This window comes from Phascolarctos cinereus, unplaced genomic scaffold, assembly GCF_003287225.1.
Source record: "Phascolarctos cinereus isolate Bilbo 61053 unplaced genomic scaffold, phaCin_HiC Scaffold_726;HRSCAF=1367, whole genome shotgun sequence".
NCBI classification, from domain to species: Eukaryota; Metazoa; Chordata; class Mammalia; order Diprotodontia; family Phascolarctidae; genus Phascolarctos; species Phascolarctos cinereus.
The window spans coordinates 198,295,491-198,309,914 of NW_027556098.1; positions in this window are offsets into that span (position 1 = coordinate 198,295,491).

The window sequence follows — 14,424 nt, forward strand, 5'->3', positions numbered from 1 at the left end:
CCTTACCTATTATTTAGATCCTTTGACTATTTCTTATTCTATTCATTAGTAAGTATTTTGAACTGGCCTGTGTCCTTATTTCAACTTGTTTCTTGGCAGTTGCTCAATTTCATGATTAATTGTATTTCATATTAATGTAACCATAGAGACATTGTAAAATGGTGACAAAAATAATCCCATAACTGATGCCTTCAAATAAGTATGGTCCCTTTCAAATTATTTATGTTGGAAAACTATAAACTTTTTCCTAACATGACACCATCCAGTTTTTTTTTCAAGCTATAAATCCTAGCAACTTTGAAGTCTCACAAGAAAATCAGTCTCTTTAATTTATTGTCCTAACTCATAATTGACCCAAAATTATAAGAACTAAGCTTACTTATCAAACATTTATTTTCACTGGCTATTTCAAAGACTAAAATCAACTCTCAAATAACAATTACCTATCATTGAGAATCATCTTTTTTTTAATATATAAGAAGATCCTGAGTTCCAAAAAGTATTTTGAGCCACATCAACATCATTAAAATATGCACGTTGCCTCAAAAAATATTGACATGGATCATTAATTTGGATTCATATGAGTGCTCTGGTCTCCAAGCAATCTATGATCTCATTGATGTGGATATACCTTCTAATTTTGTTAAGGTTTTTTTTTCTCAATCACTCTCATTTTAGGGGTTACCTTTAGTCATAGCACTTCTATGTAGATTTTTTTAAAAAGAGAGAGATCCATTCTTTCTGAGTTTTCTTTACAAACACGTTAAGTGTTATTTGTATTTTTTTAATAAGAGGGATCTTAGGGATTCTGATAGCCTTAAAATTACTAGAATGTTCAATCATTACAATAAAAAGTGTGTCTAATTCTCAGTTCACAATTTTGGTGGAAGTGACACATAATCGATTCCTAAATGAAATAAGTTTCTGATTGATATCCTCAAAAATAAAGACAAAAACAATTTTCTAGGTACCTATGATAGAGTTATATCATGATTTCTACCTTTGGCAGGGTATAAACACTAAGCTTTAATTATATATAGTCTCTTAATTCCTCTCAATATATGAGCATATATTTAGATGCAAGGATGTATTTGTAATTTTGCAGATATGAGTACTCCCTCCACAAATGCAGGAAGCAATTTTGGCACAGTTTCAAATCCTGATGTTTGACTTCATCTTTTTCACAAATTCTCAAAGGAGATTTAATATTTAGGTCATCTTCTATACCTTTTAAGCTGTCGTTCTTTTTTTTTTCCCTTCAAGATTATTTGCATTAAAATGAAGTTGGAAATAGCTATTGGATCTCTCCAAATACAGACAGAAGCCATTTTAAGAATATCATTTTCTGGATGCAGTATATATACTTATAATCCCTGCCACTGGGAAGGCTAAGGCTGGTGGATTGATTGAGTTTAGGAATGCTAAGCTATAGTGGGTTAAGGCAATTGGCTATTCACACTAAGGTCAGAACAAATATGGTGATCCAGGAAGAGTAGGGAGCCAGCAAGTGACCTAAGGAGTGGCAAACCAGTCCATGTTGGGAACAGAGCAGGTTAGAGATTCCCCTGCTGATCAGTAATAGGACCTATCCATGAAAAGCCACTGCATTTTCAGCCTAGGTGAAATAGGGATACCTAGCGGCAAAATATGTGTATAACACATATATGTGTACACATATAAATGTGTGTATCTGAAATGGAGGATTTCAAAAGAATGGAAAAGCTCATAGATGGTGAACATTGAGCTACTTTTTCCAAAGGAAAGACAATTGAAAGGAAAACAATGAATCAGCAAGCATTCATTCCATTCCTTATTGGTGTTAGGCTTTGGGTAGTAATACAACAAATTAAATAATTCTCCTTCATAAGGGCTTTTACATGTAATTGCAAAGAAAACCATGGCATATGTAAGTATGTGCAGCATGATTACAAAGAGAATTAATATGATGTACTTAAACACAAAGTAGTTTGATGAGAAGAAAGGTACTAGAAGTTGGGGGAATTAGGAAATGCTTCATGTAAAAGGTAATACTCAAAAAGCACTATGTAGGGAGAACGGGATTCTATGAGGCAGATGAAGAGGTAATACATTCCATGTATATGGGACAGTCAATTCAAAACAGTTGAGAGACAGAGATTAATATGGGAAGAAAAGACAGAAGGCAAATTTCCCTAGATGTCAATGTATAGAAAGGGGAGTGGTATACAATGAGACTGGAAACATAGGTTGGGGTAAGATTGTAAAGAAAGGGTCTTGAAAGCCCAGCAAACACAGTAAATAAGGAGAAGAGTCAATAGTGTCAAATGCAGTAAATCAGGCAAGAAGTATGTGGAATGAAAAAAGACCATCAGATTTGAAAATGAGTGCTTACTTTGATTGATTCAGCCTGGTATTGAGACCAGAAGCCATATTTCAAAGGATAAAGAGTAAAAGGAGAGGAAGTAGAAGAAGTGAGTACAGATAGCATTTTTCAAGGAGTTGGGCTGAAAAGAAAAGAAGGAATTGCTTAAGGGCATGTTATAGGTCTAGTGAAGATTCCTGAAGAATGGGGGAAGGGGTTGATACTTGGTCAGTTTTGAAACAAATCAGAAGGGAACCAATAGATAGGAAGAGGTTGAAGTTTAGAGTGGGGGAGGGAGAAAGAAAACAAACAAATGTTTGAGGTTAAAATTTGCTGAAGAAGACATGAAAGAATATTATCAAGGACATATTTAAAGAAGTTGGTCATGACAAAGAGAAGAGCCTCCTCATTTTCAGAGACTGGGGGAAAAAGAAGATGTAGTAGGGAATGATACCAAGGCCTTTCAAGACAAAAAAGAATGAAGAAGGAGTTCATATTAAATGGCTCCAATTTTCTAAATAAAGAGGCAAGGACTTCAGATGAGAGAAAGAAGAGAGGAGAGGGCTTAGATTCTTAAAATCTAGCCACTGCTCAGATTCTTACTATCTAGCCAAAGGCTCAGATTCTTAAAATCTAGCCACTGCTCAGATTCTTACAATCTAGCCAATAGCTCACTAATGTTCAGACTCCTTAAGAGTCTGCCCAATATGATGTATGTTCTAATAAACCTTGTCTTTGGCTGAAAAAATACTTGGGTTGAATTCTTTCAGATAGGATCCATGTGTTCTGATTTTGGGGTCCCAGCACCCCTAAACCCCTAAACCTCATCATTTTGGTGGCCAGTATGGGGAAACTGCCTAACCCCAAGTTTTTCTCTAGCCAAGACTGGAAGGTATGTAAGCCTCCTCCCTGCTTTCTTTCTCTGCAGCTGGGGTCACTCTTCAAGCAGGCTTGGAGGTGCTTTTCGGGCAGACAGTTAAGAGGCTGTCTCATACTCGGCCTGACACACTCAGGCTCTCTGTCCACTGGTTTGGTTCAAGGCCATGGACCTGGGTACACTTTCCACAGCATGGAAGACAAGGACAGATACCCTATCCAGAAGTGTATGCCCAACTCTGTCAGTTCTCTTGGTGCTAAAGAACTGGGAAAAACTACAGTTGCTTTTTGGTTCCCTGATGCTTACTTACTCCCTTCCCTCTACACCCCTGAATTCTCCTTCATGGAGGTTACAGGGGAAAGTAAAAACAGCTAAAAATATCTTGGCAGATTCTGGAGGTTTTGTGATTGATCATTAAGGAGTTTGGAACTCCTCCTTACACCCCAGTCACTCTTCTCTCCCTCACGTTGCTTGAGTCAAGAGGGTATCTGTTAACCCCTCTCACAAGAGAAGAAAGCTTCACCCTTTACCCTTCACCTTTGATTTTACCCTCCCCCCACCTGGGAAAAGGAGGGAGGAGGGACAGCAGCTACAGGGTGGGCCTCCCTGCCAATGGCCTTGGGCCCTAGGGCAACTTTTGCCTGGAAGCATCACCCAGGTTCAGCACATTCTGCTCAAGGTAAAGAAGCTAGCCTCCAAACTTGGGTAAGCACACACTTTTACATTTGTAGTTTTAATTCTTAATGATGAGATGTTGATTCTCTTTGTAAAGTAATTTGGAAATGCATTTAACAAAACTGGTAATGGGTTTGTTTCAAGTTTCAAACTGGTGAACTTTTTCTATCAGCTATGTCAAGCAACTTTTCATAATTTGGTTACCGCTGAAATAATTTGGCTATTGTTTTAATGTGTAAACTAGCCAAAAAGCTTGTTTGGGTTATGGCTTGCTGAGAATTTCAAGTGTATAGAAATCTCTAATGATTGGCTTTTTACACCAAGATAAATTTAAGTTTGAGATGTAAATCCTGGGAAAGTTTTTCCCAAGCTGTGATTAATGAAACTTGCTGTTTGAGGTTAAAGCTCATGGGATTTTATTTCAAGTTGTCTGATGGATTATAATTTCATAATTGATAATCAATAATCCACCATCTGAGAAATGCCACAAGCTACTCAGAGAATGTGATACTGGTGGGAAGTCAGCATTGGGAAAAAGCTGGGACAATTTTGGCCTCAGTCTAAGATGGGATCCTTCTGGCTCAGTTTCCCCATTATGTTCCTTTGAAAAGGAATGTTACCCACCTGGCTATTCCTGAGTCTGGCTATGAGGTGAATTTGATACTGCATGGTTGGAAAACTGAATTATCTGAATCCAAACAGAGCTAAGGATGTTTCATCCTGTCATATATCTAGTGCCAGTCTTTTCTGTCATGTTTGTGTTTTCCATACTACAGGCCATTCACCTACAGTTGATAGCAAATAGCAGGTACCAGTCAATGTCCTCCACATTGTTCCCTGAATGCAGCCTGTGCTCAGTTCCAGTCAACCTTCTCTTTGGGACCCCCCTGAGGCAGGGTCAGATCTATGCCCCTTTCCGGCAAGAAGCAGTTTCAGAAGTCAAGACCTTCGCCCTTTACCCCAAAAGAAATTTGGACCCCAAAAATGAAAAACCCCATACTTTCCCACATGGCCAAATCTCTGGCATTCCTCTGAAGCTATAATCCCATCAAATGGCCTTTCATTGCGGCTACACCCAATCTCCCAATTCTGTTACCCTTAACCTAGCCTAGCCCTCCATTATCTCTCTCTGGCTCCTGGCCATTTCCCATCCTTAATCCTAGCTTGGCTCCATTCTTCCTTTGCCACTTGGTCCAGGTCTTAGGAGTTCTGTTCACCCAGCTTACTGGCCACTCCCATTCAGATCTTCCTTAGACCCCTCCTCCAGTCAACCCAAACTACTTGGCCACTCCTAGATCCCTCCCACAGTCTTTCTGTATATAAGATCCATCTTGTCCCCATTAAGATGTTTAGATTCTTAAAATCTAGCCACTGATCAGATTCTTATAATCTAGCCAAAGGCTTAAATTCTTAAAATCTAGCCAAGAAGAGAGGAGAGGATAAAAGGGATGAGAGGCTTGAGAAGAAAAGGTTTGGAAAAGCATCTGTGGAGGGTGAAATAGGGAATCAATTATGGAGAATAAAATTACTGCTTTGCTGCAATGGGAGCTCAGTTGAAGTTGAATAATATGAATTTTTAATATACCTGATCAGCATATTTTGACTTTCTCTTGTTCTGTTCAGCAGTATGTGAATAGAAACAGAGGAGGTAGATGGTGGGAATATTCCATGGCAAAAGTTTGGCAAGGAATAAGTAGCAATAGGACAAGAGGACAAGGGCCATCAGTAAACACTGACCAATATGCCAGCTTTCTAATCTTTAAAATACCTTTATGAGAATGTTCTACACACAAATCAATGGTAGCCTTGAAGAAAAGATGAGAAAGGAACAAGAAAGCTTACATAATTTCTATAGCAAATGATATCTTCACATTTACTTCATAGTGACTAAAGGGTCTAGAGAGCTAAAGGTGCTGCCGAGTGCCAGTGTGAGAGTATATAAATAAAAAGGCAAAGTCACATGAAAGGGCTCAAAGTTTCTTTCACATTCAAGTAAAATGGTGTATAAAAGACCCAGAAATCCATGAACTTGGGTACTACTAAGGCTAGGGAGGACATTAATTTCAATGGATGTAAACCTGTAAGAAAAACAACCTATAACCAGTTACCTGAAGTTGTATTCTTGAGAATAACACCAGAACTGCTAAAGCCAATTTTAGTTAAGGTTAGAATCAACAATTTACTAGGCTTCCATTTCTTGGCACTTCATTAAATAAGCCCAAAATTTTGACCAAGTAATGTTAGTTAGGGGACTAGAGTTATTTAGCTTTATGTGTGACCAGAACTTTGATCAAATTAACCAATCAAAGAAGAAAAGTATTTCTCAGAGATTTGGAATCTAATTACAGGAAAATATTAACTACAAAGATAGCGTTAGTAAGTGTTCTGGCTAATAAAATTGTCATATATACACTACACAGATAGCCAGTTTCAACTGAAATTCATTAAAGTGTACTAAAATGAAATTAACACTGAAACTATCCTGAACATAATGAAATCATTCTTTGGTGATAAGAAAGATTTAAGAACCTGGCAATGCCTCAAGGTCATTGTTCTGAACTGCAATAATCATGATACTAATATTTAGATGGAAATGCCCAGTTACTGGCAATTTCCAGGTGACAAATATTTTACGGTAAACCCATCCATACCCTTGGGAGAACTAATATTTTTTTTACCCTGTTTTGTATTACAATACATCTGAAGTCCCATGACAGACTGATTCAGTATGCATTCAAGATTACTCAAAGACGTAAGAAGTATTTGAAGGAAACTATAATACTGTCTATGTATTATAAGTCATTCTGCAGAAAATATTATTAGGTATTACTTAGGGAAGGTCTGGAGAAAAGGTTTAGCTTTGTTTGATTTTCATTGTATCTGGTTCTTCTATCTCTATGTTGCTTTGGCAGATGAATTTAATAATTCTCACTCATTATTTAATTACCATTTGCAAAAGAGCGTTTATAATAATAATAATAATAAAGGAAGATAGAACTAATTCTTTTACATCTTAAGCTAATAAATTAATGAGCATTTATTCAATACCTACTATGTGCTAGTCATTGGTGACACAAAGTTAAAAATGGAACAGTCCCTGCCCTCAAAGAGCTTACATTTTATTGGAGCAAACATCACAAACACATAAACAAAAATATACACAAAATAAATTGGGCTTTTTTGCGGGGGGGAATTCAAACACTAACTCAAGAAGAATGTCATGGAGAAGGTGGCATTTGAAAGAAACTTAAAAAAACCCTAAAAATTCTAGGAAACAGTGGTGAGGAAGGAGTACCTTACAAATAGTTATGGATGGCATCCTGTGCAAAGATAGAGTTGGGGGAGGGAGCAATGTCTTATGTGAGGAAAAGAAGCCATTTTAAAATGTATTTATCACATTTGTAAAAATATTCCCAGGGGTTGGCTAGGTACTGCAGTGGATATAGCACTGGCCCTGGAGTCAGGAGGACTTGAGTTCAAATGCAGGGTCAGACACTTGACACTTCCTAGCTGTGTGACCCTGGGCAAGTCACTTGAACTTTTGCAGATTGCCTCACCCAGAAAAAAAAGAATCCTGAAATTTTGCTATTGTCATACAAACTTTGTGTAGAATAACTAATTGACAGCTCTGCATGATAGAATGCTGGACCTGGAGTCAAGAAGACTCATCTCCCTGAGTTCAAATCTGGTCTCAGACGCTTGCTAGCTGTGTGACTCTAGGCTAGTCACTTAACCCTGTTTGCCTCAGTTTTCTCATATGTAAAATGAACTGGAGAAGGAAATGACAAACCACCCAAGTATCTTTGCTGAGGAAACCCCAAATGAGATAGTGAAGAGTGGGCCACAACTGAACAATAACAACAAATTGAATTAAAATTCTAAGAATAACTCAAATGCCTGAGAGTGGATATGTAAGTATTTAATAAATAAGGAAACCTGGATGTTATAAAGGGGAAAGGTATGGTAGAAAAGAATATTTGCAAGGTTTAGCAGAAACAGTGTTAGACTGTGAGCCAATACCTATCTGTGTGATCTTGAAGAATTTACTTAAGCACTCTAATTCCAGTTTCCTCACCTGTGAAATGAGGAGATTTATACCAGATTTTCTTTTAGCTATGTGCTTCTTTGACTTTATAGCAAAATTATTGAAAAATACTACAAATTATTTGAGGGCATAATAAATGAACAAATTCAAATTCTCTGCAGAACACCTAACTGTATAGTTATAGGTAAGGGCATAGAACATAGTACAAGAAGAGCCATGATCTTTGTATTGGAACACCTTTCTGCCACCCTGATATAATTTCTACTGATTTTTTCTAAGAAATATGAAACTATCCTAGGAAAAGAGCATAATTACTCTACTGTAGAATTTTTCTTCCCTCATACAGATATTTATATTACAACATTTTCTGTTGGTCTTGCCAATACACAAAGGAAATCTAAAGGAAATGATGGCTTGTTGACATAAACCAAAATATTCTTATTCTAACCTCCTAATGGGAAACTGAGCTCAACCCATATAATTGGGGTAATTTAATTACAGGTCCCTCTGAAAGTAGAGGTTTCCTTTAATTACAAGGATTAAGACATAACTGACAAACTATAGACCTAAGCAATCCATTGCCAAATAAGTTTTCATTTTATGACAAAGTATGTGTTCCTCACTGATTTTCCAAGATGGAATAAGAATAATGTGGCTTTCACCTACTTTAAATGGGATCCAGTTACCATAAAGACAGTTTATCCTGTGGTTGTGCATATTTCTCCTGGTTAACAAAAGTGGTAATCTATGTTGAGGGGGTGGTTTGATAAAGGAATGAATATTAGAATTCACTGGACAATTTTTAGGAAAGCAACAATATATGAAATGCAAATATAAATGGCCATCAGTGAAGAACCAGAGACCCCATGATAGGATTCTCACTATTGCTTTGGCAGGAATGATATCTACACTCTTTGGTGAGATGGTATGGACCTGTCATCACATCTATGTAGGGAACCCATGATTTGAAAGCTTCCTCAGCCAAATCAGATCAACAGTTCCTCTGCGACATAAAATGTTAGAGCTTTGCCTTGGGCACTGAGAGGTTAAATGAAGAGACAGAACTTGAACACAGGTCTTTCTGACTTCTTTTACCCATTTTTCCAAGTCATTTTTCATGATATTTTTATGAATAATAAATGTTTAAAAGCTTTAAGATTTAAAAATGTATACCCAATCTATCCTTTTCACAGAATGAGGAAATTGAAACTTGGAGAGGTTGAGTAATCGTTATTGAAAAATAATGGCTAGCATTATAAGATTTATAAAAACACCTTTTATACAGTACCTAATTTGAGTTGTACAATAACCTTGTGAGGTATGTGCTATTATTACATCTTACAGATAGAAAAACTGAGGTAACCAGAGGTTAAGTGACTTAGTGTCACATAGTGAGAAAGTGTCTGAGGTGGGATTTGAACTCAAATCCTCCTATCTGTGATTCTAACAGTAAAGATTGTACCACTTAACTACCTCAAGGCTAAGTAAGTAACTGCTCAAAATTCCATAAAGCCTACCACATAATAAACACAATGAATTCTTGCTAATTCATTAAAAGCAGCATTACCAGAATTCAAACACATACTTTCAAACTCTAAATCCAGTATTCTCTTCATAGCACCATGCTGCCTCCCTTACAATTGGAAAAGTTAATCACTGGAAGTTTGGCTGCTTAGTGATTAAATTGGCCACAGTTATTCACCAAAGCCATCTACCAAGTTACAAAGAGGTTGCCATTTAAATAAGTGTAAGGAATATCCTACCAACAAAATCTCAGATCCTTAATATATTGGAATATGTTTTGGGATCTAATTTGAACTTTATTTCAGTTTCTAATGGTACAGTGTCAACTTAGTGATGAATTTATTAACTCTCAACTAATACCATTCTGTTTTGCTGTGCTGAATCATTGCCAATCATGTGTCTATTTGCAATAGATGAAGTGAGTTTCAACATCCTTTCTCCCTGATTCTTATTCTTGCTTTGTGAGTGCTCTTTTATGATGGGGAGATGTTACCTTTCTCTCTCCCTTCAATGTCAGCTCTGCATCCTTTGATGTATACCCCCTCCTCCAAATCCCTCTATCTAACCTTCTAATTGCTGAGATCCATCTTACCTGTTTTATTATTCACTTGACAGCCTTTAACCATGTTATGAGTGCTTCAAAGTGACTTGCTTCCAGTAATAACTGGAAAGCGTTAGACCTGGCATACTAAAAGCATCCTTCAGTTGTAAAATCATTAAAATTCCTTATTGCTGGAGAGAATTCTAACCACGCTGGATGGCCCTTTGTTAAGCTTCATCCAAGTGTGAAATACTTTGCGATGTTAATGCAGTTCTACATGATTGTGTGACAATTGATTGCCACAAAAAAAATTGTGATTGGTTTTCTTGAATCTTTCCATGTTTCATATTTATTGTTTTGTTTGGGAGGGGCATTGTTGGGTTTTTTTGTGATAAGGGTAACCATGCCTGTGCTGAATGAAATGGAACTGAAGATATTAACATTTATCCACAAAAACATCATTAAGATCCCTTTTTTTAACCTACCAACTCCACTCGCCCAAATCTTCAAAACTATAAATCACATACATAACAAGCACATCAAAAGAGTGGCATAAATATAACAACTCTGTTATTTGAAAATCAGAAATGAATTCAACTTTCTGACATAATGAAATAGTGGCTTTGGATTCTGAGGACCTGGGTTTGAATCCTATATTTGCTACTTGACTACCTGTTCAGGCAATCTATTAAAGTCATAGCTTCATAAATAGATAACTGGACTTGGAATCTGGAAAAACTGAGATCATCTCCCATCACTGATAATGTGTATCAAACATTCAAGGCATTTAAAAATTCCCAGCCTCAATTTCTTCATCTGTAAAATGTGAGGATTGGACTCCCTAGACTCTAAGGTTTCTTTGAACTCTAAATCTACAACTTTTGAACTTATCTGGTCCTGCTTCCTCATTTGTCAAATGAAGTAGTTGAATTAAACAATCACTAAGGTATCTTCTAAGTCTAAGTTCTATGATCATATCATGACCTTCTGACCCAATGATACCATTTTATTTTTTATATAAATTTATTTATTTTTAGTTTTCAATATTTACTTCCACAAGATTTTGAGTTCCAAATTTTCACCCCATCTCACATCACCCCCCACCCCAAGATGGCATGCATTCTGAATACCCCTTCCCCTAGTCTGCCTTCCCTTCTAACTCTCCCCCACTTTTCTTATCCCCTTCCCCTTCTATTTTCCAGTAGGGCAGGATAGATTTCTGGACTCCATTTCCTGTATTTCTCATTCCCCAGTTGCATGTGAAAACATTTTTTAAACATATTTTTAAAACTTTGGGTTCCAAATTTTCTCCCTTCCTCCCTCCCTATCCACCCTCATTGAAAAGGTAAGCAACTCAATATAGGTTATACATGTGCAGTTATGCAAAACACTTCCATAGTAGACATGTTGTGAAAAACTAACTCTATTTCCCTTAATCCTATCCTGCCCTCCCATTTATTCTATTCTTTCTTTTGACCCTGTCCCTCCTCAGAAGTAGTTGCTTCTGATTACCCCCCTTTCCCGATCTGCCCTCCTCTCTATCATCACCCTGCTCTCTTCTCCCTTTCTGCCCCTATTTTCCAGTAAGACAGACTTACATACCCAATTGAATGTGTATGTCATTTCCTCCTTAAGCCAAATCCTATGAGAATAAGATTCACTCCCTTCCTCCCACCTTCCCTTGTTTCCCCTCCACTGTAAAAGCCTTTTATTCTGTTTTTTTTTGTGAGATAATTTACCCCATTCTACCTCTCCTTTTCTTCTTCTCCTAGTATAATCCTCTCTCATCCCTTAATTTTATTCTCCAGATATGTCACCTTCATCTTCAACTCACCCTGTTCCATCTATCTATCCATCCATCTATCTATCTATTTATCTACATACATATAATTTTTTCCCTCCAAATACCCTAAAACTGACAAAAGTCTCAGAAGTTATAAATATCATCTTTCCATGCAGGAATGTAAACAGTTCAACCTTAATAAGTCTCTTATGATTTCTCTTTCCTGTTTACCTCTTCATGTTCCACTTGAGTCTTGTATTTGAAAGTCAAATTTTCTATTCAGCTCTGATCTTTTTACCAAGAATGCTTGAAAGTCCTCTATTTCACTGAATGACCATTTTTTCCCCTGAAGGATTATACTCAGTTTTGCTGGGTAGGTGATTCTTGGTTGTAATCCTATCTCCTTTGCCCTCCAGAATATTATATTCCATGCCCTTCAGTCCTTTAATGTAGAAGCTGCTAAATCTTGTGTTATCCTGATTGTGTTTCCACCATACTTGAATTGTTTCTTTCTGGCAGTTTGTAATATTTTCTCCTTGACCTGGGAACTCTGGAATTTGGCTACAATATTCCTAGGAGTTTTCCTTTGGGATCTCTTTCAGGAGGAGATCTGGATTCTTTCAATTTCTATTTTGCCCTCTGGTTCTAATATATCAGGGCAGTTTTCCTTGATAATTTCTTGAAAGATGATGTCTAGGCTCTTTTTTTGATCATGGCTTTCAGATAGTCCAATAATTTTTAAATTCTCTCTCCTGGATCTATTTTCCAGGTCAGTTGTTTTTCCAATGAGATATTTCACATTGTTTCCTAATTTTTCATTCTTTTGGATTTATTTTACAGTGTCTTGATTTCTCATAAAGTCACTAGCTTCCAATTGCTCTATTCTAATTTTTAAGGAAGTATTTTCTTCAGTAAGCTTTTGGACTTCCTTTTCCATTTGGCCAATTTTTCTTTTTAAGGCATTCTCCTCATTAACTTATTGGACCTCTTTTGCCATTTGGGTTAGGCTATTTTTTAAGGTGTTATTTTCTTCAGTATTTTTTGGGTCTCCTTTAGCAAGCTGTTGAGTTGTTTTTCATGATTTTCTTGCATCACTCATTTCTTTCCCAGTTTTTCCTCTATTCTCTTACTTGCTTCTCAAAATCCCTTTTGAGCTTTCCAAGGCCTGGGACAATTCATTTCTTGGAGGCTTTGGATGTAAGAGCTTTGACTTTGTTGTCTTCTTCTGGTTGTATATTTTGATCTTCTTTGTCACCAAAGTAAGATAATATAGTCTGACTCTTTTTGCGCTGCTTGCTTATGATCTCAGCCAATTACTTGAGTTTTAAACTCTTTGTTAAGGTAAGAGTCTGCTTCCAATGTGGAGAGTGCACTGTCCCAAGCTTTGGGGGTTTGTACAGCTGTTTTCAGAGACACTTGTAGGGACCTGTAAATTTTCAATTCTTCCAAGGTGGTATGATAAAGGGTGAGGTGTTTACTCCTTTCCTGGCCTGTGCTCTGGTCTATTAGTGCCCACAAGCACTCCTTTCTGTCTTGGAACTGTGAGGAGGGTTTACTCTCTATAGCCACTACAAGCTCCACCACTGCCTGTGCTCCTCCTCATCCCAGGACCACTGCCCAGAAGTGTGACCCAGATCCAAACACAGGCAAAGCAAGAGATTCCTGCCTAGCACTGAGAAAGAGATCCCTGCAATCCCCCTCTGATAAGCCACTGGATTCCCCCTCAGTCTGTGAACCAGAAGCTCATGAGGCAACCCTCACCCCAGGCCATGCTTGGGGAATGGAGCTGAGACCACCTTGCTTCTCTTCCAGCACCACAGAAACAGACTTTTGCCACTGACCTTCTAAGTTGTCTTTGGTGTTAGTGGGTTGAGAGGTCTGGAAACTGCCACAGCTGCCCATGATTCAGTTCTCTGAGGCTTGCTCCAGGTTGCTATGGCCTGCGTGCCCACATCGAGCTGCACTCCTCTCTCCATCCAGTGTGATACACCTTTCTGATCAACCACCCAGGCTGTCTTTGGCTAGAAATTTATTTCACTCTGTCTTTTTGTGGGTTCTGCTGCTTTAGAATTTGTTTAGAGCTATTTTATAGGTATTTGGAGGGGTTTGGGAGAGAGCTCAAGCAAGAAACTGCTTTCACTCTGCCCCAATGATTCCATTTTAAAAACATACCTCTGACAACATAATCAAAATAGAGCTGCCTGTTCAAAGATTCTCATAGCAGCATTTTATGTAATTGAAAAAAAAAGTGCACAAAAAAACCCTGGAAGCAACTATCTCATTTGGTGATCTCATCAGGCTCTCATGGGTACAATTATCTCCTCTACGCAGATGATCCTTAGATCTATTTATCTAGCACTAACCTCTTTCCTGAACTCCAGTCTTACATCCTCAATTGCCTATTGGACATCTGGAACTAGATGTGCCTTAGACATCACAAATTCACCATGTCTAAAATTGAACTCACCTTTTCCCCCAAACTGTCCCTCATCTAAGCTTCCCTATTACTCAGTAGGTCAAAGTAATCCCAGGCACCCAAGTTTCCCATCTTGGTAACATCCACAACTCCTCCCTTGCACTCATTTCACATGCCCAATCCATTGGCAAGTCTTGTCATTTCTTCTTTCACAGCACCTCT